Below are 26586 nucleotides of genomic sequence, written 5' to 3' on the forward strand. Positions count from 1 at the left end.
TTTCTGTATCACACAGAAACTTTACAACCCACTTGCACCTCTTTTTCAACTTCCTACACACGAAGAACAAGATTGAGATTCTTAGTGGCATAACATGATGATTATACCTTTCCATGTGGTTTGACTTTGATTTGACTCTGTTTGTTAGGATTCATGTATTTTTTCTATCCCCTTTAACCAAGCACCCAAGTCTGCAAAATTCCTATGTTTCCAATCCTCTGTTTTACACATGCATTCATATTCAATTCCTGCGTTTTTAGAATCATGTGAGCCAAATGAGGCCTTACATGATGCTAGTAGATCCACCTTCACTTAGTGGCTGCAAACAGTGCATGTGATTTGGATGGTGATAGGATAATTTAACCCAACAAGGACATGCTAGAAGAAGGCATTCATGAAATTTAAACTTTAGCTAGTAGAGCTCCGAGGGTTTAGAAATGTCTTTGAACAATCATTAGCATGGTTTGCATATGTTGTTGTGGTTGCTGATTTGCCGTAATTTTGTGCTCTCGCACTTAAATGTGGAGAAGCAATTGAGTTTGAACAAACAATATTTTTGGGGTTTCTTCTCGTTGACTCATGACAAGTGCCTACCCAAGAGTTCGGTAAATAGAACAGCGCAATTTGCAGTATCTCCATCAGGAATGGAAACATAAATTTGGCAACAGGAAAGACAATTTTAGTCACATGTTACTAGTAAATATATCGACACAACAATTATTGCTCTGAGTAGTCCATTTTTAATAGAATTTGCCGTTAAAATCACTACTACGAAGCATCAGTGCAATGTGTATTGATATGTCAAGTTGCCAACCAGACCAAAAAACAAATTCAGGTATTTGACAGTAATTTAATCCGAACAGCCAGAAAAATAGATAGAACATATAAGTACACAAGCATTGAACAGAAACACATGCACTACTTACGATAGCAGGTGCTGTGTTACAACTGTAGTGACAGATTGCAGCATCAGCAAATATAGATGGCTTATCTAAAGTAATGCATGTAGACTGCACAACATCATAGTTGTGGTGTTGAATGACTTGACCAATAATGTAAGATGTCTGATGAATCTAGGAATAGTTCGCGTGCACGCGCGCACACACACACACACAAACTCACAATGAATCTAGCAATTGTTTATCATAGCATATGAAAAACCCAAAAACTCCGGATTCGTTGATGATGTTATTGAAACAAGTGATGGAGACGCACTAGTAGAGAACAAGCTGACCTGTTGGGTGACAGGATCAATGTCAAATACTTTGGTAGGGCTGCTCTCCACCCAGCTTTGTTTTTCCTCAAGTGTAAGTGTCTCCATGAGCTCTTCATTAATACATATATCAGGCTCATACATGAAGGTCACAGTAGCAGCTGGAGACCATTTGGCATGGTCCTTTCCAATTCCCTTCCTAGCAATTGCTCGAAGACGCAGCTCTTGCCCACAACGCAGCTTTACAATTAATATGCCCCTGAAATAAGATATTATTTAAGGCTCAATACCAATAAGCATTAGTTAAACAAGATAAAACTTAAGGGCACTTTTCAGACATTTATTTTCAACTAACTGCTTACAAAGGAAAATGATTTGGTTAACTTATAAAGAGAAGGAAAGATACATGTGCCATACACAGTAGTATTCCCAACATAAGTATTTACAATCTGCACTCTCAAATGGGATATGGAGAACTGAGTCATTTTCAGTGTTTATCCCACATAAGATTAGTGTGTGCAATCATCATGTAAGATCCACTAATAACCAAATGCTCAGCACTTCCATTCATAAGGTAGCTTAATTTTTATTGTGGCAGCAGAAGAACATATCAATAGTGCATGCTCTGTGCATGTAGGTGAAGATTTATAGTATTATTAATAAGCAGAGTACGCTTGCATTTAGAAGCACATAAAATGAAAGATCAGTGTCAGATAGATAGACAGTCAAATGCCCAAATTTCATAATCAAATAGTTAAATGTGCATCCAACCTAGAAGTTATTCAATCAAACCCTTAAGGGATAAAAAGTCTTATCCCCTCCTAAAGATGCCACTGACGGTAAGTCTGGTATACACAGATAACTGTGGCCTCACCATTTGTACTGCTGTCTCCACATAACATTAGTGTGTACAATTAACATGTAAGATTAACTAATAACCAAATGCTCAGTTTTACTTCCATTCATTGCACCCCCTTATGCTGGAATGACAGAAAAGGAGAAAGGAGATTGTACAAAAAAAAATGCCTCTTTTTTTTTATAACTAACTGCTTACAAAGGAAAATGATTTGGTTAACTTATGAATAGAAGGAAAGATACATGTGACATACACAGTAGTATTCCCAACATAAGTATTACAATCCGCACATTTAAATGGGATATGGAAAATTGAGTCATTTTCAGTGTGCCCCCCCATAAGATTAATGTGTACAATTGACATGTAAGATCAACTAATAACCAAATGCTCAGTACTTCCATTCATAATGTCCCATTATTATGGAATGAAAGAGGAGGGAAAATAAGATTGTACAAAAAAAAGGCTATGTTACTTTTTTTTAACTAACTGCTTACAAAGGAAAATGAATTGGGTAACTTATTGTAGAAGAGAAGAAAAGATACATGTGACATACTGACATATAGAGTGGTACTCCCAACATAAGCATTACAATCTGTACCCTTTGAATGAAAATGGAAAACTGAGCAAATCATAGGCAGATAAACATACAGTATATGGATGAACCCCATGGAACAATGAGGTGATGAGAAGTAGGGTAAGAGTTATAATAACACTATGGCAGAAGGCGCATACAACTTAGGCTCTACTCTGCAGCCATCAAGCTCGTTTGTTTACATTATTGAAAAGTAAAGGGAAATTGGATGGTAGCTTCTTTTGTGTCTCTTTTTTACAACCTGTTATTGCCCCCCTTCATTTTCTAAAAGTGGTATCAAGGTCTAAAGTAAATAATTTCGCTGGGCAAAGGATGCACAAAATGTCGACCATGTAGTATGTATATAACCCAGAAAGGTATCTAGACAAGCATAGAATGTGCATATCGAACAAGGATAAATAGTTTATAATTCACTGGACAAGAGTTTTTGGAGGCTTTAACAAGAGATGGCAACATTATTACTAGTTACCAGGAAATGCTGGTTTAGTTCAGATATATATATAGTAGAAGGATGCAAAAATGAGTGTTCATTGGAATCAACAATACAAGATTGCTTTGGCGAAATACATATATTCCTTCGTCTTAATCCTGATCCCACTTGAAAATGTTGTAGAACGATACAAATATAGTTTCACTCAAGTAATTGCAATTTTAAGGCAGTGAAAGCGTACGGTGGTGTAAGTGAGGACAACTACCATTTTGGCATAGATAGAGTAAAATGCTGGCCCCTTGGCTTCCTACTACGTACTAACTAAACCTATAAGCAATTGTAGCATTGGATAATCTGAAACTGAGACCTGGTTGAGCATGATTGAGTTACATGCGCTGCTAGACTGCAAGCAACCCAATGCTGATTTAAAATAAAGTGTAATTTTGACCTTTCGATACAAATTAACCATCGAACTGAATCATGTACAGATACGATGACGAACATGCATGAGGTACTTCAAATAGTGCAGTCACAAGATAACATTTTGTACATCTACCTTCCAAAGAAATAAAAAATGCATTTAGAGGCAAGACAAAGAGTCAGGGACAAATAAATCAGTTAGTACAAAGCATGATTAATTTGACAAACAAAAAAACACAACAAACTAGATATATATATAGAGAGAGAGAGAGAGCCAGAGAGGTGAATTAGGAATCCATCATACAGATAAGCTACTAGCCAGTAGATAGAATGACTACATAGGGTTAGTTGGGTTCTGTAGATCAGGCAGAGGTCATCATTTCATCAGATTAACACTTGGGGGCTTTAACAAGTAAAGAACACAATGGGCCGTAATGGAGAGCGCGATCGACTTGCCTGCTGTCACCGGCGGCGTCGGCCTGGTCGACGGGGCAGACCTTGGGGTCGGTAGAGCGGAGGTCCATGGCGGTGACCTCGAGCGTCTGGCCGGAGTCGGTGGCGCGGGCGGCGAGGTGGAACTCGATGGAGCAGTACTCGCAGGAGCCGTCGCCGTCGCAGGCGTCGCAGTCGCGGGAGAAGCGCATGGCGGACATGGCGGCGGAGGAGGTGAGCGGGATGAGGCCGAGGCGGTGCGCGAACTCGTCGGTGAGCACGGAGGAGTTGCTCTCGATCTCGACGAGGTCGATGGCGACGGTGGGGACCGCTGGTAGGAGGCGCCCGCCGCTCGAACTTGGCGTACTCGTCCCTCAGCTCGCGGATCCGCACGCGCGGGAACCGCTGGTAGGAGGCGCCCGCCGCCGGGCGCTCCATGCCGCCGGAGGTGGAGTGGGTCGTAGCGAGGGTTTTTGGTCGGGCGGCGGATTTGGGGGGAAACGGAACAGGCGGAGGAGAAGACTGGAGGACGGGGTTTTTGTCTGTCTTTTGCCCTTCTTTTTTTCTTTATATAAAAAAATGTCTCTCTTTTGCCCTTTCGCTTGATGCGCCGCGTTAAGATTCGTGCCGGATCAAATGCGTGGCTTCGTGGCATCTAACGGTCCATTTTGTTGCGGCTGGTTGCGGAATGTGTCTTTTGCGGGCGAAGCGTTTTCTGCTGTGAGGCGACCTATCAAGGCGACTAGATTTTCTGCTGGTCCAACCCGGCCGCCTCCTTGGCGGCAGCGCGGTGGCCGGCACCTTTGCTGTGTCAGGTCGGGGCTTTGAGCGTCGGTGCTGCTCTCTCTCTCTCTCTCTCTCTCTCCGTAAGACGATCTAGATGGTCAATGAGGTCAATTGGTGTAATGTAAGCCGTTTCAGTACCCAACATCGCTGGTAACAGTTAAGAAGTCGCTCGGATCCCAAAGAAGCAGCACGACCAAGAAAAACCAGTTCACGAGTGCATTGGTGATCTTCGAGAGGAAACCACCGCTACATTGATCGCCAAGCCCATCATGATATGCAGAAACAAAACACTGGGTACTAAGGACAGTAGATGCCAAACCACCAACATTCCATGTCATATGCGCCCCATGCTTCCCACCATTTTCCTGCCCAAGAATGCACCACAAGAGTTCAGGGTGTAAGGTGCCCATCCAAAAACCTAAGCGATCTCCCACTAGAGCAGTGCACTGTCATATTGTAACGTATTGTTGCTCCCATGGCTTGAATAGGCAGAACCGAGACAAAGTACACTACATGATAGAGTGTTGTTGTCAACTAGAGTAGTACGGTTGTCAAATAGCCCCTGAAATCCACATCAAACTTGAGACCCACTGAAGCCTGAAAAATAAAGCACTCGTGGTATTCATATTTCAGGAAAACCTTCATGTTGTTGATGGTGTCACTACCCAGTTGCAAGTGCAAGCCATATATGAAGCTGACACATAGATTAATCATAGTGTAAATTGGGTTTTGCACCGCCACCACTCTACTGATTAGCAACAGAGATCGTGGAAGCTTGGGCTGCAATAAGAACACTTCCTCACATACTTCATTGGTTAGTTGTCGACATGGACTAACCCTTACTTGCAACACCCTTGATGATGTAGTAACAGGGAATATTTCCGCGAGGGAATTCTTCCTGAGGGTAGCAATTGAAGAGGGTCATGCTCCCAGAACTTGACAACAATCTACCATTGTTTCCTCATGTTTGCCCAAGCAGTAGGAAGACATTAGCCTTTGAATTTCCTTGAGTACCAAAAGGTGGCTTCCATGAGTACTCTGCTTCATCTGTGCCGACACTCTCGCCAAGGTATATTGTCAGACCATGTGCAGCCTTGGCAGCGCCCATGGCCTTGGCCGTAGCCCTTGGCATTGCCGCATGATACTCAGGATCACATGAACATCTCAGTGTTGTTGATGAGGCACCTTGTCGAACACCTCGAGGATGACTTGGTGTCCAGTTCGAGGCAACAAACAACCATCACGGCTGGGCTGGCCAAAACTCTGGAGGCTCCGTGAAGGATGCAACCACACTCCATGGAGTCAGTGTCTGCATCCCTAGGTTGCTTCCGCCGTGGCTACTGGTTGAGTAGGGGGTGGGGATCAATGTAGCGCCGCTGCTAGCAATGCTGTCGAGGGTTTCGTCGCTTGCCGCAGGTGCAATGAGCACGGGGAGGATAGCGACAGTGGCCGTGAGCAACGCAGGTGTCGTGGCTGGGGTGAACGCAGAAGCCAATGTGGCACCCTTGTAACTTGGGAATTCGGTCAAACACATGGCATGCAACATGGTGGAAGAGCTGCTGGTTGTAGAGGGGACAACCTCAACAACCTCCTCGAAGGCAACAGTTGGTGGTGAGGAGACATGAGGCAGGACCTCATCGATGCAAACGTCGAGGCTGGCACCAGGGATAGTCACCACAGGTGCAAGACTGGCAGTGGCATTGTCGTGGTCAACCTCAATCTCTTGGGTCGTTGGTGCTGGTGTGGGAGACTTGATTTCAGCGTCTGCGCCGACCAACTCCAGCAACTCGCACACAGCATCCCGGATTCGACCGAATTGCTCAGCTAGGCTGCTCATGGTGACTACGGTGGGGGAAAATTTGGAGGTGGTGGACTGGCTCTGAATACCAAATGATACGGTCCTAGGTATCAAGCACTGGATTTCACTCACAATCGACGAATTCAATATAAGAGGGTAGCTAGGGTTCATCATCAAGAAGGGGAATGGGAAGTAGAGTCAGGAGTGATACGTCTCAAACGTATCTATAATTTTTGATTGCTTCATGCTATATTATCTATTGTTTTGGACATTATTGAGCTTTATTTTCTATTTTTATATTATTTTGGGACTAACCTATTAACCGGAGGCCCAGCCCAGAATTGTGTGTTTTTTGCCTGTTTTAGGGTTTCGAAGAAAAGGAATATCAAACGGAGTCCAAACGGAATGAAACCTTCGAGAACGTGATTTTCTCAACGAACAAGACCCGGAGACTTGGACCCTATGTCAAGACACAAAAGAGGAGGCCACGAGGTAGAGTGGCGCGCCTACCCTCCCCAGCCGCGCCCTCCACCCTCGTGGGCCCCCTGTTGCTCCACCGACGTACTCCTTCCTCCTATATATACCTACGTACCCTCAAACGATCAGATACGGAGCCAAAAACCTAATTCCACACCCGCAACTTTCTGTATCCACGAGATCCCATCTTGGGGCCTGTTCCGGAGCTCTGCCGGAGGGGGCATCGATCACGGAGGGCTTCTACATCAACACCATAGCCCCTCCGATGAAGTGTGAGTAGTTTACCTCAGACCTACGGGGCCATAGTTAGTAGCTAGATGACTTCTTCTCTCTTTTTGGATCTCAATACAATGTTCTCCCCCTCTTTTGTGGAGAACTATTCGATGTAATCTTCTTTTTGCAGTGTGTTTGTTGAGACCGATGAATTGTGGGTTTATGATTAAGTCTATCTATGAATAACATTTGAATCTTCTCTGAATTCTTTTATGTATGATTGGTTATCTTTGCAAGTCTCTTCGAATTATCAGTTTGGTTTGGCCTACTAGATTGATCTTTCTTGCAATGGGAGAAGTGCTTAGGTTTGGGTTCAATCTTGCGGTGTCCTTTCCCAGTGACAGTAGGGGCAGCAAGGCACGTATTATATTGTTGCCATCGAGGATAACAAGATGGGGTTTTCATCATATTGCATGAGTTTATCCCTCTACATCATGTCATCTTGCTTAAGGTGTTACTCTGTTTTAACTTAATATTCTAGATGCATGCTGGATAGCGGTCGATGAGTGGAGTAATAGTAGTAGATGCAGGCAGGAGTCGGTCTACTTGTCTCGGATGTGATGCCTATATACATGATCATACCTAGATATTCTCATAACTATGCTCAATTCTGTCAATTGCTCAACAGTAATTTGTTCACCCATCGTAGAATACTTATGCTCTCGAGAGAAGCCACTAATGAAACCTATGGCCCCCGGGTCTATTTTTATCATATTAATCTCCTACTACTTAGTTATTTTCTTTACTTTTTACTTTGCCTTTATTTTACTTTGCATCTTTATCACAAAAATATCAAAAAAATTATCTTATCAGATCTATCAGATCTCACTCTCGTAAGTGGTTGTGTAGGGATTGACAACCCCTATTCGCGTTGGTTGCGAGTATTTATTTGTTTTGTGCAGGTACGAGGGACTCGTGCGTAGCCTCCTACTGAATTGATATCTTCGTTCTGAAAAACCGAGGAAAATACTTACGCTACTTTGCTGCATCATCCATTCCTCCTCGGGAAAAACTAACGCAATGCTCAAGAGGTAGCAAGGAGGTGCGAGTAGGAGTTCGCCCAACGGCGCTAGGTTCAGGTCTCTGTTCTTCGATGCCTATTTGGCCCGTTGGGCGATGAATATATATCTTCGGTCACTAGACCAGCCAGCTCCCGACTTCTTTGGGTTGGAGTTCCTCTCTCTCTCCCTTGGGCCAAGCGGTTGTCCTTGGGCTTCTCATGGCACGCTATTGCATACAAGACAGGTCTTCCACTAAGCTTACTAGTCATTTCTAAAAATGTGCTTCCCTGTTTGGCCCCGGAAAAAGAAACCATCCCTATTTGCGCACACCTAATTTTCATCTAACATTCTTAGTAGCCAAAATTGACAAAAGGTGTCATATTACCAATAGAATTTAGCCCATGTGTAATACAGGGAAGAGACCATCATTAGTAGCCAATATTGGCGGAAATGTGAAATTAGGGATACAATTTATGTCCCGTGCCAAATAGGAAGTATTTATTTCTGGTCCAAATGGGGAAACACATTATTAGAGAAGGTCTGTATAAAGGAATTCTCTCTTCGTTGTCTCAGATGGAAGGGGAACATCAGAGTTTTAGCAAAGATCTGATGGAGTTGAGATGGGGGCGTCGTCGCCGGCGTTCCTCCCAACCACTGCTCGATACCTTAGGAAGTGAAGCGGACCACATTAGTGCTCTCCCTACCGACCTACTCCTCCTCATCCTTGCCCGACTCAGATGCATTGCCGCCGCCGCGCACACCAGCGCCCTCTCCCGCCGGTGGCGTGGCCTCTGGGCCCACCTCCAACAGATCGTCTTACTCAACATCACCTTCCCCAAGATCGAAGCGGCGATGGGCCACGTTCCTCGGCCCCCGAGCATGATTTCCCTCCTCGAGATCCATGTCGCCAAGGAGGGCTGGCACGTCCCCAAGAAACAAAGGCGCCTTCATGGGCTCCGCAAGCCTGATGTAACCTCGCTGCTCCATGCTGCAGCGCGACTTGAGCTGAAGGAGGTCATCTTTGGCCTCCCCTTGGAAATAATCAATCCCTATATCGTGGATCTACCTTGCTTCCACTGCGCCACCTCGATCACGATGGAACTTCCCGTCGTCATCTGTCGTGTGCCAGACGGTGTCGAGTTCACCGCACTCAAGACGTTGATTCTGTCGTCCTGCTACATCAACATCGTTGCCATGCTCTCATGTTGCCTGTGCTTGCGCATGCTCCACCTCAAGCGTGTTGGCATACATGAGAACAACCTGACAATCCACTCTCCGTCACTTCAGGAGATTGTAGTGGACGGGAATTCATGGATAGACCATGTAGACATCGTTGCCCCCATGCTTAAGAAATTTACCATGTCCTTTGCCACAATGGCGGAGTCCAAAATTTTCTTCTTGGCCCCAGTGGTGGAGAAGGTGTCATGGAACTGTTTACCCAGATGGCCCATTGTGTTTGGTCTTTGGCAACTCCAACTGTTGAGATTGCAGGCACCAGTTGAGAGACAAGGACAATTCCCTTCACTCCGAATTGATGTCTGTGCGGTGTGTCCCCTCTCCTATTCAGTTTATTGCAAACTCATATTAAACAGTTTTCTTTTGTGAATTATATGTCTCCTTCCAAATTGTTTCCCAGTTGTCATCTAATTTCCTTGATGAGTTGGCCAACTTTACACAAGAGATAGAGAAGCATATGGTTGTTGCCTTCTCTGTTGTAGAGCTACATCTCACAACAAAGGGGCATGTTTTTGGAGCCTGTGTTTCATCTTCTTGGGATTAATCTAATGGGCACTGCTATGCAAAAGCTTAAGGTTTTTTTGTGGAGAACAATGGTAACTATTAGCTCTGATTACATATCTCGAAAATTCATTATGTGATTCGTGAAATTTTTTACATTATGTGGTCATTTACATCTATTTTTTGTTTCAGGTGCAAGAAGAATGCAAACCAGAGTGTCCATGTGCGCCCACAAATTGGAGAACCCAAAACATCTCACTGACTACTCTCAAAGAAGTGGAGATCAATGGCTTTGAAGGAGTAGATCATGAGTTTGATTTCTTGAAACTCATACTCAAATGTTCGCCAAACCTTAAAGGAATGACTTTGAATCTGTCACATGAAGTCTGGTCAAGGAAAGGTGGATGCGAAATAGCACAAAACATCTTCAGGGCATATCCTTCCGTGAAGTGCCATGTTTATCTAATGTCTGGTAAGTTTGGCCGAAGCCTAAAGGTTAAGCTGACATTGCTTTTCGTGATATGGAAAATCTCTAGGGTGCTTCAAATGTGGAATTGACATTCCAATTACAAAGTCTAGTTGTGTACGTGTATCTCACTTATTAGCTAATATGATATATAACTACTGAGTTTGTGTGAGCACACCCTAACATCTTTACCAATACGTATGAAAGCTGAAGTGTAGAGTTAGGATTATTATTTTTGGATTTTTTTATACAAGCTTTCTTAACTTAGTTGCCCTTTTGTCACATGCAATCTCCTCTATGTATTATGCCCTTGTTTTTTTGCATATTTATTTAGGAGCCAAAATGAGTTTGTAAATTAGCCGGTGCTTGTTTTCTCATCTGAATTTTATTACCCTTCATGTTTTGTATTAAATTCTAGTTAATCACATTAAACACTTAGTTTGCTTGCTCGTATTTTCCATTGGCACCATTATTTGCTTATGTTATGGCTATACATTTGCATGTTTCTACACCGATTAGGGCTTGTTCTCATTTGTCTCATTTTGCAGAGTCAATGCATAGAAATCAAGATTGCACGTGGACATGATTCTCATCCTCCAGTTTTTGGATTGGTGGTGCGCATTGGGAAGAGCATCCTTTCCCATGACAATCAACTCCTTATAGTATTATTTGGTTTCAGGATTTTGCGTAGTTTGGTAGAAGCCTGCAACCGTTAAAGTGAAGCTTTGTTTTGGTAGTTCACCGCTACAATTGGCTTTAGGAGCGTTGTGCTCTTGGCTATGCTCAATCAACAAAGTGACATATTTTGATCAACATGTGTCAGTCATGCACTCCAAGTTATCTATGTTTTGATGGTTGCATGAACCAAATAAGCTCTATGCAATCAGTTGAATTCTCATAACATGAGAACACCATTTTGTTTTCTCTCTTTTCTAAATCACTACACATGCATGATGAACAATGATGCTCTGTATTCATTGTAGCTATTAAAATTTTGGGGAATATGGTCTCTTTGTAAAGTCACGGTGGTTGTCCCCCGACAAACTCAAGCCTTCTCGGTTTGCACGTATTTGCCTTCTTTATTTTTTGAAAGATTGTCGATGGAAGTGCACGCAATATCCAACAGCATAGCCGAGTGCGAGTTTGACTTGGAAGCAATTCAAACATGGTTCCTCAATTTTCATTCATTTTTACAAGTCTCACAAATGATTCCACTCATGTTTGAATGCATTTGCCCAAAACATTCAATCACATTTTGATTATCTTTAGATACATTTGACACGCATTTCAAACATTTCATGCGATTGAACAAGTGTACGAGATAATCCACTCAACTTCCATAATAGCTGAGCACATGCAACAAACATCCCAGGCAATTCTTTAAACCTACCATTTGTCCATTCCCATTCCAGAAAAGATTTTTAAATTTTTGAACCAGGTTTCGCTAAGAAAGTCAGACCATTCATATTTGAATTAATTTTGGATACATTTAGCGGGCATTTGAGGCAACTTTCAATCAATCCAGTCATATTTTTTTTACGAATAACAGGATCACTCGACATGCATTACACACAAATCTAGTTGAATTTCATATGCCCCAGCACACCTCACGAAAATATATATAACATAAATTTCAAAAGCATTTCAAGCGCATTTGAGTGTAATTTCAAAACCTTTCCATAGAGATTCTAGAGCCATCACATGAATTAACCTATTCAGACATCTTGTAAAACCGAGTCAGGTTTCTCCTAAATTGTGACAAAATAGAAGGAAAAGGAAAAAAAAGAACACCTGTGAGATCAGAACTACTTATTATATAATTAACACTTGTTCAAGGGAAAACAAATCTTTTTTTCCTCCCGTAACTCTAGGCGGCTAGACAAACTCTCCCCTTCAGCTTTCACCGGTGAGCCCTCCAATTCGATCAACCGTGAAAAATCTCTACTACTTAAAAAACCGTAAGGTTCCCATTTCACCTTTCCTCCCATCACCCCTTCGTCCAACCTTCCCCGTATAATAATCAATCATATTAATTTACTTACCTTATGAACCAATTTCATTACAATTTACTTACAAAACTTTTGATCAAAATATAAGGTAAATTACAGACAGATTTGATGAACATTTATTTACACAATCGCATATTATGGGCAGATAAATCACTTCTTATCAAAATATATGGTAAGTTACGAACATAATTTAATGATGCGTTTATTTACACAATATTTACACAATTAGTACATATTATGAATAGCCAAAACACAAACTAACATAGTAAAATATTTATATCTGCATTGTTCTAGTAACACCAACATCTCATTAGGGGAAAAAGCATCGACTGCCCAAGGGGAGGGCGGGGGCCGACGCTTCGCTCACATCGCCAGAACGCCTGCGCCTTTTCCCTTCTTCTTCCTCTCTCTCTCTCTAAAAAGAAACGCCTGCGTCTCCATCCACGGATCCACCTCCCGCCCCCGCGCGGCCCCGCGCGCCGCCGCTCGCCGGAGCCCGCCTCGCTGCCCCTGTCAAACCCGCCCCCAATCGTCAACTGTGGTAAGCGCCTCTCTACCCGCTCCCTCCCCCCTTTCAGCAACATTCCGATCCGCTCATCCGCTCCGGTCGTCGCGGGGCTGCGCGCCGGCGATCCGGTCCGGGTCTCCCTACCCTCTCTTACCAATCCCGCGTCTCCGGTTAGATCTCCCGGGGCAGGGGTTAACGCTCGTCGGTTGCCGACTGTGGATGGAACAGCCACCCGCAACACGTCGGTGAATCTGACCCTCGCCCTTTCTTTTTTCCCCATTCCGCGTGGAGGTCATCGTACCTACCGCCAGCCCTGGCCCTGGTCCAGTGTCTGCTCTGAATATATGTATGTTAGGGGTTTGTTTGTTACAGTAGATTTTAATCTGACGAAGTAACCGCCCCGAATTTTGATTCGAGAACCGGGCTTGAGGCTGTGAAGAAAGCATTTCGCAGTCAATCCGTCCGTGTGGTTATTGGGCTTGATTGCCCCTTGATTTCCTTCAATCATCTTCGGTGTGATGTCTTTGATGATGTGAATGCAGTCACAGCCATTCAATTTATTACCTGCAAGTTTGCATCTGTTAGAGCATCTCCAACAGCCGCCCAATGCGCGGCGCCTAAAAAACAGGTTTACAGCGCGCAAGTAAATTTTTTTAGGGCGCTACAAGACGTTTGCTCCAACAAGCGCTGCAAAATATGCTGCGCGCGCGAGTCCAACGGTCCCAATCAAGCGGTCCCATCTGCAGCAGCCCAGAGTTTGCAGCGCGCGCGACCGGGCGCACTAAATATGCTGCGCGCGATGCCTTTTTGATGCGCGCGCTGCATTAGTTATAGCGCGCGCGCTTTTTGTGCGGTTGCTGGAGATTCCAAACCGGGTCCGCGCACGCTAAAAGCAGTTTTTATACCGCGCGGCGCTCATATAGCGCTTCTGTTGGAGATGCTCTTAGTTGCTGCTGCCTTTTGTGATTACCATACCAGTCCAACTTTTTTTTTATAACACAGCTTGTATCTTTGATGCAGAGCCTGAATTGCTAGCGGACGACAGGGGGCGTTAGTGAGCTTCGGAGGGAACTATTCAGAGCCAGCCAGTCTTCTTCTGTAAGTGCTTTCCTACAACTCCTGCTTTCGTATGCAGTCTGTTGAAGAACCAGCTCAGTATCCAGTTCCCTTATTATTTGTTTTGTTTAGGTTCCATAGTTGCACTAGGGCGAACTTCCTTCTTTGGGAACCGGTCTCAGTCCCATCCTTCCTCACTACCAGATAGACGGCACTCAGGAGATCTACGCAGGTGGAGTTCCCTGTTTGTCTGCGGTGCACCGCACCCGGCAGTCCTTTGTAGCCATGGTGAGTTACTTGCCATCTCCTTCTCCCAGACCTTGTCATTCCTTGGACGCTATTGTCACCGAATTTGGGCAGCCAACGGGTCTGACTTGGCCAAATTGGAAGCGAAGTTCTGTTTTGAGCGTTAAGTTGGCACATAAAGATTGGTGCCATTTTGGACGTGCTCTGTTTTTCATTACCGAAGCCGGTACTGCTACACTAACCTGTGCAATGCACCTCAACACCTCATTACAAAATTCCTGTTTATATTTTCTGGTTACTTAACAGAGCATGTTTGGGAAGGTCCTGGAAGCTGATGTTAAAGTAGAGCCCCAGATAATTCTAGTTTCATATCATCACAGTTTGCGATCCATAATACTCCCTCTGTTCCAAAATAAGTGTCACTTGACTGTTTTTTTTGTCCATCCTCTGATGGAGCTATATGACACTTCCATTTGCAAGCTAAACTTATAAGCCATATAGTTGTATGTTGTATTCTGCTTATGCCAGTCAAGGTAGTCCAAACAGGAGAAAGTTTAATAAGGTGACATCAATCTTGTGGTTCAGAGTACTTCAGCTAGAGTTACTCCTTTAGAAACACCTTTCATGGGTTTAAGTGTTTAACGAAGGTAATATCGATGGTTGCAAATAGCTATCAAATGTGCTCATCGCTTGCTTTAGTTTCCCATGCTAATTTTGTTGGTTCTAGTTTGGTCATGGTTAACGTTAACTATGCAATATCTGAGCACCATATGCATTTATCCCTCATGGACAGGTTTATCACTCTAGTTTCATTGACGATGATGGGATCACAAAAGCCTGTGGGTGTCCTTTGCTTCCACTAAAAACTCATATAAAGGGCCCAGCCCCAGCCGCGGATTCAGGTGCCGTTACAACATCATACACATTTATAATGATGTAATTCCATTCCTGTACGACCATGTCAAACTGCTTATTAACGTTGATGCTATTACAGATAAGGCGGATATAGTTGATGAAGCGATAACTTTCTTCCGAGCAAATGTTTTCTTCAAAAACTTCCATGTCAAAAGCCCAGCAGACAAATTGCTCATCTATCTGACATCTTACATCAATATTGCCTTGAAAAGATTAGAAACCTGCCGGACACTGGCTGTCGGAACTAAGGCAATCATTAACCTGGGGTTGGAAAAAGTTCCTGTGCCTGGGGAACCAGGGTTTCCATTCCCTGGACTTTTCACTCTCCCCCAATCTGGGGAGGAAGCAGGTATATATAGCTCCATCAACTTCAATTGCATATCTGCACGTGCATAGACTTTTAGTGAAAGTAACTAAGCTAAACTCTTCTCTGCAGAAGTTGTTTGCTTGGTATTTCACGTAATTTAGTTCAAAAAAAGTACTCCCTCCGATCCATATTACTTGTCGTTCAAACGGATGTATCTGGATGTATTTCAGTGCTAGATACATCCGTTTGAGCGACAACTAATATGGATTGGAGGGAATAGTAGTCTTTTATTCAAGCCTTAGGCTAGTTCAGCTATAAATTGTTAGACACCGACCAAGTCTAACAGCAGAATATTCTAACTCCCATGGATTGTGATCCTCTCTAATGCAGAACTGTTGAGGAACTATCTGAAGCAGATAAGGGAGGAAACGAGCGGGAGGCTGCTCAACTGCGCATACAGGGCTAATGGCACTCCAAACAAATGGTGGTTGGCTTTTGCAAAGAGGAAGTTCATGAACGTTGTCATCCTTTAGAGCGTAAGCATATCAGCAACAGCTTAAGAGGCGTTCATGTAAATCCTGATTGCACCTGCACATTTATTCCTCCGGTGATGTAAAGATTCTTTCTCTTGAAGACTTCAAGTATACAATGCTGAAAACATTTTCTGGCAATGCACCTGCTGTTATCGTGGCCTTCACTGGATGAATCCTTCATGTTCTTCCTGTGGGTCTGGCCTGAAACTGGACCGGGTTTACTGTCGATGCACTGTTATGCAGATTGGATAATCTATCTCGGTTACAATTCTTATGATTGGTATCGGCGCCATAATGTAGGTACGATGAACTGGCTAGTTAGCAAGTATTTATGGGGACCAGGTTAATGGCCTGACAAGCGCATTTGGACCTTGTTCAGTTTTACGGTGATGCAATGGTGTAGTTGATTGAAGTTTCCAGCGTGCTAAGCAGATAAGTGCTATCTCCTTTAAACACCGCACCAGGGATGCAATCGTGTGACACACACTCCTGCTAAATATATTGATTCTAAGTCTAGTTTTGGGATGGTGACCTCCTGGCTTTGTTTTCCCTTCAGTGTCGAACGATGCAACTCTCTTTGATATTTAATAAGGGTCTATCTAGGGCACATCTAGATGACATTTAAATGACTTAATCAAGTATAAAAAGAAAATACCCCATGAATCTCCGCGTAAGATCAATGACATAGGATTTAGATGTGCAATACTCATGGCATATCTAGATATGCTTTAGCAAAACTGATAAGTTTGAAGAAATTATTCAAGATTTTTAACTTTTTTTTCATTTCTGCGTCCTTTCAAAATAAATTGCAGGAAATTTATGAAGCCTTCTTATACTGTTTTTCAGTAGAGAACGGCCATATGTTCCATTTAAGTTTGATATTTCATTATTTTAGAAAACTAGCATGTTGGTGCCCTGGGATGACACAGCGCTGTTTGTGAGATGACTGTAAAATCAGGAATAATGTCGGAGGCGAGGGTAAATCAGGTAGTATTTTTTTTTTTTTGCGAAAGGATCATTTCATTACTCAAGTGGATTCGCCACAGTCTTGCTTACATAAACCAACAATCTCGTCAGGTGCCGAACGCAGCCAGACGGCCGTACGTGGGATCGAGCATCCCATTTGCGAAAGGGCATGACTGGTACCGTTTTGCTCTCTAGGAATCAACCTGATTGCATGCTCCCTCCCTACAGCTAGCTTCCTCTTAATCTCTCCAACAAGAGACGCATTGGGGGATCTGTCCAATGATGTTTCCTTAATCATGCTTACTGCAGCAGCACAGTCCATCTCCAAGACGAGAGGCGCCATGCTCCACTCGAGAGCCAGGGTAACTCCCTCCATGCAGGCTGATAATTCAGCCTCAAGAGGACTTGCACATCTCGGGAGGAACCTGCAAGACGCGAAAATGACTGCTCCCACGTGATCTCGTAGTATCATCCCCGCGCCACCGGTTCCATCAGCTTCCCGCCATGCTCCATCGACGTTCAGCTTTACCCAGCCCTCTGGTGCCTTGCTCCACTGCTCAGGCGGCCTGGTACAGGAAGCCACGGTCACTTCACGTTTGCCCTTGAATCTTGAGTGATCGTATGAGATAACCATCTTTCCTTTGGTGATGTCGGCCTCGGGATGTTGCTGCAACCCAAGCAGAATGTCGATGTAGCTGCTTAGGAACCTTTGCGATGCTTCCACAGGTGGCGCCGGCTTTTCATGGTATATTTCATTGCGTACATGCCAATTCCTCCAGAGTGTCATGATCACTGGGAGGCGCTCATCGTTGCTGCAGCCGTCAAGGAGATGAAGAATCCACTCAGTTCCAGTGTTGTTGATGTCATCCACACATGGCATACTCCATGTTTTCGCCATTGCCGTCCAAAGAGCTCGTGCCCTCGGACATCTGCAAAGGGCATGAAATGTGTCCTCGCGTTCCATACCACACAGGGAGCATATGTCAGATATCGCTAAAGTTCGCTTAAGCTTATTTTCCAAAGTGGCTAGAGAATTTGTAGCAACGCGCCATGCAAAAACGCGTACCTTGGGGGGAGCAGGGCACCCCCACACTGCCTTCCAGACGGCACGCGTGCCGTCCGGTGCCCTGCTCGTGGCGCACGCATTGGTGCGAGTTTTTTCCTCCAAGGCGAGCTTGTACGCACTCCTTACACTGAAGAGGCCACGGGGATTAGGGCCCCAGGCGAGGACATCGTCGAGCTGATGCGGGCTAGGCTTGATCGTCAGGATCCAGTCCACGTCCATCGATCGAAAGTATTGGCGGAGTAGATCATCACGCCATCGTCCAGCATCGTCCAGCAAGTCAGCCACCCTCCGTAGCCGGCAAGTCCCACGCACAGAGATAGGTCGATAGGACGTCGGTCGTGGTATCCACGGATCCCTCCAGATGCGGATCTTCTCTCCATTGCCGACCCGCCACAAAAGCCCTTTCTTGAGCAGGTCGAGGCCATGTTGGATGCCGTGCCATGTTGGCGAAGCATTACCTGCAAAAACAGTGTCCTCGAGGGAGCCGTTAGGATAATATTTCGCCTTGAGAACTTGTGAGCATAGAGAATCCGGCTTGGTGAGGAGACGCCAGGCCTGCCGTGCAAGCAGAGCTTGATTAAACAATCGGAAGTCTCGGAACCCAATTCCTCCTTTCCCTTTTGGTTTGAGCATTTTGTCCCAAGCAAGCCAGTGTGTCTTCCTTTTCCCTTGTTTGGAGCCCCACCAAAAGTTCCGCACGAGTCTGGATAGATCATCACAGACTGAATATGGCAGTTTGAACACCCCCATTATATAGGTTGGAATCGCTTGTGCCACGGACTTAATCATTGTTTCCTTACCTGCCTGGGAAAGAGTGTCACCCCACGCAATGATGCATTTCGTTAAGCTCTCTTGCAACATCTGAAATTTGCCTTTGTGCATGCGTCCGTCAGGAGTGGGCAACCCAAGGTACTTCCCTTGAAATTCTGAGCTTTGCACTTGTAACTCTTGCCTGACTTCGGTTTGCTTCTCAATGGGGCAATTATCTCCAAACTGAATAGAGCATTTGTGGGGATTTATTAATTGTCCCGTGGCTCTTGCATAGCTGTTTATGACGCCCTTAATATACTGCGCTTGGGCTGAATTAGCTTTGAAGAAAAGGAGGGTGTCATCAGCAAAGAGGAGGTGTGACACCCCTGGAGCTCGACTGCAAATTTTCACTGGTTGGAGAGCTTGTGACTGCACCCCTTGTCTGAGTAAGGCGGAGAGACCATCAGCAATAAATAGGAATAAAAAAGGGGATAGGGGATCACCTTGCCGAAGCCCACGCGTCGGTGCAAACGAATCCAAGATGGCTCCATTAAATTTAACAGAATATCTCACCGAGGTAACACATGTCATTATCCATTGTACCCACTGATGAGCGAAGCCTAACTTTTCCATCGCCTGCTGCAAGAAATCCCAATCCACCCGGTCATAGGCCTTTGACAAGTCTAGTTTATAAGCACAATAACTATTCTCTGGATTTTTCTCATGTTGAATATAATGGAGGCATTCAAAGGCGAGCAACGCATTATCTGTGATCAGACGACCTGGAATAAAAGCACTCTGGTAGGGGGATATGATCTCATCCAGGAGAGGACGGAGTCTGTTCACCAAACATTTAGCCACAATCTTGTAGGTAACATTGCATAAGCTAATGGGTCTGAAATCAGTAAGGCGAACTGGGTCAGCGACTTTTGGAAGGAGGACAATTACCGTATCGTTTACACCTGGTGGCATGTACCCTGATCTGAAAAATTCCTTCACTGCAGTAATAATTTCCGCTTTCATAACTAACCAATTTTTTTGAAAAAAACGGGCAGGGAAACCATCCTTCCCCGGGGCCTTCAAGGGACCCATTTGAAATAAGCTATCTGAAATCTCTTTGTCGCTGAACTCTGCACACAGTCGCTCGTTCATCTCTGGACTAACCTTCTCAGCAAATAGGGATAGTAGTGGCTCACGTTCCAGTGTCTCATCACGGGTAAATAGATTCTGAAAGTAAGTGGTAGCCATGTTACCCATGACCTCATGATCAGTGTGACTCGCTCCTGTAGCATCTACAAGTCTTTTAACTTTGTTTGTACGAGCTCGCCATACAGCATGCCTATGAAAAAATTGTGTATTGCGGTCCCCCGCTCTCAACCAATCGATGCGACTGCGTTGCATCCATAACATTTCTTCCCGATATAGCAGTTCCTCCATATGGTCCGACACTTTCCGAATTTCCCGTCTGTCCGCATTCATTCTCATCAACTCCTCTAGCTGCGTTCTTGATTTCTCCAGCTCACGCGTAATATTACCAAACTTCTTTTTACTCCATGCATGCAGCTCAAGCATCAACTTAGACAGTCCCGAGCGCACATCACCCAGATTGAGTTTCTGCCCAGCACTAGTCCACACAGCCGCCACATGTTCTGGTAGGCTAGCATCCCTTTCCCAGAACGTTTCATAGCGCCTAGTTCCACGCTTTGCTGGATTCTCATCTTCTCGTGCACACTCAAGTAATATTGGACAATGATCCGAGCACGGCGAAACTTTGTGCACCACACGAGCCTCAGAAAAAATATCACGCCATTTATTGTCTGCAACAGCTCTATCCAGACGGACCCTAACATTCCTCCTACCAGATTGCTTATTGTCATAAGTAAATGGCAACCCAGAGAAACCAAGATCCCCTAGCTCACAAACTTCAAGTGCATCCCGGAATGCAAGCATCTGACTTTCTCCGCGTGTCGACACAGAGAAATGCTCAAAAGACCACATTGCTTCGTTGAAGTCTCCAATCACACACCAAGGAAGATCAGACTGTGCTTTTAAATCTTGCATTAGAGACCACATGTGATGGCGATTTTCCGTCCTAGGTTCTCCATACACACATGTTAATCTCCACAAAGGATCTGATTCAGACAGTCTCACATGAGCATCAATATACCTTTCACTTGAAGATTGAATTTCCACATGCAGACTATCACACCAAAACAGAGCCAATCCACCACTCAAGCCATTACTACTAACACCAGAAAAACCTCTTAGGCCTAATCTACCACGAAGACGTTTCACTTTCTCATAACTTTGTCTAGTCTCACATAGAAAAACTAACTTTGCTTTTGTTTCTTTAACTAGGCCAACCAGATCACGAACTGTCGGCTTGTTGGCCACTCCCCGACAGTTCCAACTTACGCAATTCATTGCTCCTGACGGGGCGCCGCCTGCGACCCCGTCAGTTGACCAGCGGCCCCTGGGCTGGTTGCCTCCGTGTTTGAATTGACCTCGGTCTCCTCATCCATGGCTACGTCTTCCATTGCCTCCACCTTCCTGTCCAAACTCTGATTTTTCGGCATCCTCTCAACAGCCTGCACCCCAACGGTGCCTTGCTGAACCCAAGGAGCGAAAGCCTTACTATTATCTGCACTCATATTGTTCATTGCTTGTTGTACCCCATAGAACATGACCAGATCTAACCCCTGCTCATCAACGACGGCCACAAGTGTGCTCGGGATCACAGCCGGAGGTACCACAGGTTCCCCGTCAATCGGCTTCGGGTGAGCAGCGTCCACAGAGGGAGCCCCGTATGCACCCCCACCGACTACAAGGATCACTGCAGAAAACCTTGACGCAATTCCCATAGTTTGCACAAGTACAGCCATCGACTCCACTTCCTTCCGCTGTATAGGTTTACGATCGAGTGCGGGAGCCCGATCAGGTGGATCGCATGCTTTTGTTTGAGGTTTTGCCGTTGTCCTAGGACTCCTGAAGTACATGGCCTCCTCCCCAGCGCTATCCTTGGCAGAAAGTCTGATAGTAAATCAGGTAGTATTAGGTGAAGTGAACAAGATCAGGTGACATGAGATTATAGAATCCATAGAAACTGGTTCTGATAGCAAACCTTGAGCATAGTTTGGACTAACCTACAGTAAGGGTGGGAGAGATATACCAGTTCAGGATACTACACTAGTAGAAAAAGGGTCAAATGTGAAGCACATTAGTGCCGGTTTGTATTTGAGCCGGCACTAATATATACATTAGTGCCGGTTCCAACGGCTAGCCGGGCCGCTTTCATTAGTACCGGTTCGTGGCGAACCTTTAGCACCGGTTCGTGCCACGAACCGGTACTAATAAGAGTGGTGGCAGGATGTTGTCAGACGGGGGCCCCTCCAGCCCCTTTAGTACCGGTTCTTGGCACGAACCGGTACTAAAGGTCGTCCTACATAAACCCTTCGTTCACCCGAGCTCGCTCTGTTCTTCCCCTTTCCCCTCTCCTCTTTGTTCTTCTCCTCTTCCTCTCGAGCTCATCACACATTTTGCCCAAAATTTGTCAAGATTTGAAGGCCTCCATCCATTCAAATGATCATAAAGGTTAGCAACTTTGTCCTTTCATCTCTCATTGTTAGATTAACTCTTGCAATGCTTTATATAGTGATTAATTTGTGAGTTTAGTAATTTGGGAGGATATATATATATATATATGTGCTAGTATTTGATTTATATGCAATTTGGGGTCAAAAGTAACACTTAGTTTGCATATGTAGGTGTGGTTTACTTAGTGCCTTCTAAATCTCCGTCGTAACCACCGTCGATCGCCCGCACCGTCCCGTCGCCGGCACCACCTTGTGGTGAGCCTCTTGTTCATGAAATTTTATATAAAAATTGATATTTGTGTGATTTGGATATATAGTTACTCGTATAATTATCTTACCCGTACGTTGTTTGTTATACATATAGTGCCATGGTTTTGATATCCGTCCCCGTCGGCCCTTGTCCTTGTTATGATTCGGATGTGGTATATATATTCTCTTTTAAAATTAGTTGCATTTCGTGTTTATGACAAATTATGCCCATCAAGTTGACATAGAATTTTTTTCTAGGAGGTATGTGAACCGGAAATTCCAACCGACCCTATTGTCGAGAGGTTAAATTTAGTTGAAAGAGAAAACGAGTACTTGAAAAAAAATTGAAAAGAATTGAGGGGGAGAAGATGGAATTGGAGTTGCATGTTGCCGATGTCGTCGATGATCACAAGATCATGTTGGGGAACGTAGTAATTTCAAAAAATTTCTACGCACACGCAAGATCATGATGATGCACAACAACGAGAGGGGAGAGTGTTGTCTACGTACCCACGCAGACCGACTGCGGAAGCGATCACACAACGTAGAGGAAGTAGTCGTACGTCTTCCCGATCCGACCGATCCAAGCACCATTACTCCGGCACCTCCGAGTTCTTAGCACACGTACAACTCGATGACGATCCCCGGGCTCCGATCCAGCAAAGCGTCGGGGAAGAGTTTCGTCAGCACGACGGCGTGGTGACGGTCTTGATGTTCTACCATCGCAGGGCTTCGCCTAAGCACCGCTACAATATGATCGAGGAGGAATATGGTGGCAGGGGGCACCGCACACGGCTAAGGAACGATCTCAAGGATCAACTTGTGGATCAAGAGGTGCCCCCTGCCCCTGTATATAAAGGATCCAAGGGGGAGGGGCTGGCCGGCCAAGGGTGGCGCGCCAGGAGAGTCCTACTCCCTTTGGGAGTAGGACCCCCCCCCCCCAATCCTAGTTGGAATAGGATTCCTTAAGGGGGGAAAGAGAAAGAGAGAGGGGGGACGACCACCTCTCCTAGTCCTAATAGGACTAGGGGAGGGGGGAGGCGCGCGGCCACCTTGGGCTGCCCCTTTCTCCTTTCCACTAAAGCCCACTAAGGCCCATATAGCTCCCGGGGGGTTCCGGTAACCTCCCGGTACTCCGGTAAAATCCCGATTTCACCCGAAACACTTCCGATATCCAAACATAGGCTTCCAATATATCAATCTTTATGTCTCGACCATTTCGAGACTCCTCGTCATGTCCGTGATCACATCTGGGACTCCGAACTAACTTCGGTACATCAAAAATGCATAAACTCATAATAACTGTCATCGTAACGTTAAGCGTGCGGACCCTACGGTTCGAGAATAATGTAGACATGACTGAGACTCATCTCAGGTCAATAACCAATAGCGGGACCTGGATGCCCATATTGGCTCCTACATATTCTACGAAGATTTTTATCGGTCAGACCGCATAACAACATACGTTGTTCCCTTTGTCATCGGTATGTTACTTGCCCGAGATTCGATCGTCGGTATCCAATACTTAGTTCAATCTCGTTACCGGCAAGTCTCTTTACTCGTTCTGTAATACATCATCTCGCAACTAACTCATTAGTTGCAATGCTTGCAAGGCTTATGTGATGTGCATTACCGAGAGGGCCCAGAGATACCTCTCCGACAATCGGAGTGACAAATCCTACTCTCGAAATACGCCAACCCAACATCTACCATTGGAGACACCTGTAGAGCACCTTTATAATCACCCAGTTACGTTGTGACGTTTGGTAGCACACAAAGTGTTCGTCAGGCAAACGGGAGTTGCATAATCTCATAGTCATAGGAACATGTATAAGTCATGAAGAAAAGCAATAACAACATACTAAACGATCGGGTGCTAAGCTAATGAAATGGGTCATGTCAATCAGATCATTCAACTAATGATGTGACCTCGTTAATCAAATAATAACTCTTTGTTCATGGTTAGGAAACATAACCATCTTTGATTAACGAGCTAGTCAAGTAGAGGCATACTAGTGACACTCTGTTTGTCTATGTATTCACACATGTATTATGTTTCTGGTTAATACAATTCTAGCATGAATAATAAACATTTATCATGATATAAGGAAATAAATAAAAACTTTGTTATTGCCTCTAGGGCATATTTCCTTCAGTCTCCCACTTGCACTAGAGTCAATAATCTAGATTACACTGTAATGATCCTAACACCCATGGAGTCTTGGTGCTGATCATGTTTTGCTCATGGAAGAGGCTTAGTCAATGGGTCTGCAACATTCAGATCCGTATGTATCTTGCAAATCTCTATGTCTCCCACCTGGACTAGATCCCGGATGGAATTGAAGCGTCTCTTGATGTGTTTGGTCCGCTTGTGAAATCTGGATTCCTTTGCCAAGGCAATTGCACCAGTATTGTCACAAAAGATTTTCATTAGGCCCGATGCACTAGGTATGACACCTAGATCGGATATGAACTCCTTCATCTAGACTCCTTCGTTCGCTGCTTCCGAAGCAGCTATGTACTCCGCTTCACATGTAGATCTCGCTATGATGCTTTGTTTAGAACTGCACCAACTGACAGCTCCACCGTTTAATGTAAACACGTATCCAGTTTGCGATTTAGAATCGTCCGGATCAGTGTCAAAGCTTGCATCAACATAACCTTTTACGGTGAGCTCTTTGTCACCTCCATATACGAGAAACATATCCTTAGTCCTTTTCAGGTATTTCAGGATGTTCTTGACCGCTGTCCAGTGATCCACTCCTGGATTACTTTGGTACCTCCCTGCTAAACTTATAGTAAGGCACACATCAGGTCTGGTACACAACATTGCATACATGATAGAGCCTATGGCTGAAGCATAGGGAACATCTTTCATTTTCTCTCTATCTTCTGTAGTGGTCGGGCATTGAGTCTGACTCAACTTCACACCTTGCAACACAGGCAAGAACCCTTTCTTTGCTTGATCCATTTTGAACGTCTTCAAAATCTTGTCAAGGTATGTGCTTTGTGAAAGTCCAATTAAGCGTCTTGATCTATCTCTATAGATCTTTATGCCTAATATGTAAGCAGCTTCACCGAGGTCTTTCATTGAAAAACTCTTATTCAAGTATCCCTTTATGCTATCCAGAAATTCTATATCATTTCCAATCAGTAATATGTCATCCACATATAATATCAGAAATGCTACAGAGCTCCCACTCACTTTCTTGTAAATACAGGCTTCTCCGAAAGTCTGTATAAAACCAAATGCTTTGATCACACTATCAAAGCGTTTATTCCAACTCCGAGAGGCTTGCACCAGTCCATAAATGGATCGCTGGAGCTTGCACACTTTGTTAGCTCCCTTTGGATCGACAAAACCTTCCGGTTGCATCATATACAACTCTTCTTCCAGAAATCCATTCAGGAATGCAGTTTTGACATCCATCTGCCAAATTTCATAATCATAAAATGCGGCAATTGCTAACATGATTCTGACAGACTTAAGCATCGCTACGGGTGAGAAGGTCTCATCGTAGTCAACCCCTTGAACTTGTCGAAAACCTTTTGCGACAAGTCGAGCTTTGTAGACAGTAACATTACCATCAGCGTCAGTCTTTTTCTTGAAGATCCATTTATTTTCGATTGCTTACCGATCATCGGGCAAGTCAACCAAAGTCCATACTTTGTTCTCATACATGGATCCCATCTCAGATTTCATGGCTTCAAGCCACTTTGTGGAATCTGGGCTCACCATCGCTTCTTCATAGTTCGTAGGTTCATCATGATCTAGTAGCATGACTTCCAGAACTGGATTACCGTACCACTCTGGCGCGGATCTCACTCTGGTTGATCTACGAGGTTCAGTAGCATCTTGTTCTGAAGTTTCATGATCATTATCATTAACTTCCTCACTTATTGGTGT

The 26586-nt window shown here is 44.6% G+C and overlaps 2 pseudogenes; one reads left to right on the forward strand and one right to left on the reverse strand.

Moving 5' to 3' along the window:
* The window catches only part of LOC119330929, a 6790-nt pseudogene extending 2409 nt beyond the window's left edge, over positions 1 to 4381 (reverse strand).
* A 4410-nt stretch (positions 4382 to 8791) lies between these two features.
* On the forward strand, positions 8792 to 16329 carry LOC119330655 (annotated as a pseudogene).
* The last annotated feature ends 10257 nt before the right edge of the window (positions 16330 to 26586 follow it).

This window comes from Triticum dicoccoides, chromosome 7A (genome assembly GCF_002162155.2).
Source record: "Triticum dicoccoides isolate Atlit2015 ecotype Zavitan chromosome 7A, WEW_v2.0, whole genome shotgun sequence".
Lineage (NCBI taxonomy): Eukaryota > Viridiplantae > Streptophyta > Magnoliopsida > Poales > Poaceae > Triticum > Triticum dicoccoides.